Raw genomic sequence first — 2,871 nt, 5'->3', positions numbered from 1 at the left:
CCTTTTTTGTTAGCTTGAAGACAGCATCTTTTAAGAAAATTCTCCCTAGAGACAAATTTTTGAATGTAACAAAAAGATTCCAGTTTCAACTTGGCCCTGCCCCACTCTACTAGTAAAATAAATTTCCTTTGGTCAAAGATTCCCTATTCTCCGACCCAGCGTCCAACTAAGTCTTTAAACTGAACAATGTGACTCTCCTTTCCAGAGATATCGTCATGTTTGCTTCCAGAAAAATCACTAGAGCTAAGTGGGCCAGTCAGGGTGAATTTGAGTCATACGATGACAGAATAGATGTGGTCTATTTTCTTCTGAACTTGAGCGTGGAAAGCAGGCATGGAGTGGTTGTCTCACTGTCTTGTGCAGCCTAAGAATAAGCCATTACATCAGGAAATGGGACAGAAAGAAGGAAAAGGCCTGATGTATCTGGCATTAAGGTCCAGGATAAAATCAAACAAATACATTTTTTAATCTATGTGGTCCAACAAATGCACTTGTCAGACAGTGTGAAAAAAATGTCTCCTGTGCAAAAGCAGTCATCTAATGTGGTGACAGAGTCCTCATTTCTTGACTCCCTTTGTCATCTTCACATGAAGACCATGTGGTGTATGCATGAAAAAAAAAAGTAAAAGAGAAATTACATTATCAGGGTACAGTATCTCAGAAACAAAACATGTGTTTACAGTTTCATTGAGAATTGATGTAAAATATATTCCATAATTTTCCTACTACTTTTATCTTTGCTCAGAAGAACAAAAAGAAGACTTCCTGTCATCTTTGACTGTTAATTATTACCCCAAGATCATTTGTAAAATAAGTGGCTATAGTATAACTTCCATTAAAACTTTGGAAAGTTTCAAAGTCACCTGGGGACAATGCGCTCTCATGCTTGCTCTCTCTCTCTCTCTCTCTCTCTCTCTCTCTCTCTCTCTCTCTCTCTCTCTCTCTCTCTCCCTCCCTCCCTCTCTCTCCTGGATGGAGGGAGTTATGACTTTACTTGGAGAATATATTCCATATATATGTATATATTTAATATACATATATATGGATATATATGAAATCATTTTTACTTTAAAAATTATTTGAGTCCACCTTCACAATTGAAGTTAGAATTCAGACTTCCATAAGGAAAGTCTTAAGTTTCCCTCTCCTTAACATCGATCATTTACAATACCTCTTAGAAACATAGTACCATCCTGTACCAGGCCCTGACATTTGCCCCATATGCTATCATCACCAGGCATCACTGTTTAAAAACATACCCTTAGTCCTCTCTGCTCAACACAACTCCAATGTCCCAAGTCTTTCTGCACCTAATTGACCTAGAGGATATATATCTTTTCTTTTTGTTGTTGTTGTTGTTGTTGTTGTTTGTTTACTTGCTTGCCTGACTTTTTTGGTTTTGTTTTTTGTTTGTTTTACATTCCAATTGCTGCCCCCTCCACTTCTCCCCCTCACAGAATTCCTCAACCCATGATCCCCTCTCCACCTCTGATGGGGTGAGAGCTCCCAGGTTATCCCTCTACCTTGGCGAATCAAGTCTCTTCAGGGTTAGGCGTATCTTCTTCCACTGAGGCCAGAGAAGGCAGCCCTGATGGGGAACAGATTCCACAGACAGGCAACAATTTTAATAACAGTCCCTGATCCAGTTGTTGGGAGACCCACATGGAGACTGAACTGTATATCTGCTGTATATGTGCCAGGGACCTTTGTCCAGCCTGTGTATATTCTATGGTTCATGGCTCAGTCTCTGAGAGCTAAGGGTCCAGCTTAGTTGACTCTGTTGGTCTTCCTTTGGAGTTCCCATCCCCTTCTGCACCTTCAATCCTTCCCTCAATTCTTCCAGAAAAGTCCCCAACCTTCACCTAGTGTTTGACTGTGGGTATCTGCATCTGTTTCAGTCAGCTGCTGTGTGGAGCCTCTGCATATCCTTTCTTAAAGAATGAGGACCCCTCCCTCTTCTGGCACAAGTGAAAGAGACACCTATAATGGTATCTAATGAGGTCTACCTTACCCTTGTCTCAGCCTCCAAGGGCCTGGTGGCTCCAGCTCCTGAAAGCTTCCCAGTGCTCCAGGTCTCCCAGACTGCGGACTCCTTTTCCTGTAAGTCTTCATTATTTTCATACATCATGCTGCTTACTGTTTCTCAAGTCACATTCCATCATCTAGAGTTCTATGAAAATATTCTGTCTGCAATTGTCCCTCTATTCATTTACTTTTTCTTTAGGATTTATCATAGTTCACATCTTTTTATATTTCAGTTATGTAATTCGGGAATAGGCCTATATAATCACATCACCATTTTAGGTGTAACATTCATTTGCTATTAAAGAGCACATCACATTGCTTTGTGGACATTTTCATTCTCCAGAAAGTCACTAAGGAGAGTCCCTGTGACTCTCTCTCTCTCTCTCTCTCTCACACACACACACACACACACACACACACACACACACAGTTGCCCAAACTCTGACCTTTGCATTGCAAGACCAAAAGTGTTTTTGTTGACAGAATATTCATTATGCAAGCCCTAAAGCAAATGGTTCCACCTGTTACATGACTACAAAATGTCTAATCTGAAATCTGAGAAAGGGCCAGAGACTGTGTACTTGGGAAAGCAGAAGACATACCATACCCACGTGTGTGTGTGTGTGTGTGTGTGTGTGTGTGTGTGTGTGTGTGTGTGTGTGTGTGTGTGTGTGTGTGTGTGTGTGTTCATCTGAACTAGAAATGCAGTAAATTTATCCTTCTGCCTACAAGTGGTTGTGATCTGTTTGAGAAATCAGAAGTTCTCTTCTTAAACCATTATAAATAGCATAATGGTTAAGGGACAATAGAATAAAAATAGATGTCACAATATGGAGTTATTCACCA

The sequence above is a fragment of the Mus caroli genome, unplaced genomic scaffold, assembly GCF_978045245.1.
Source record: "Mus caroli unplaced genomic scaffold, Mus_caroli_1 scaffold_19, whole genome shotgun sequence".
NCBI lineage: Eukaryota > Metazoa > Chordata > Mammalia > Rodentia > Muridae > Mus > Mus caroli.
Note: the sequence above shows the minus strand (reverse complement) of the source record.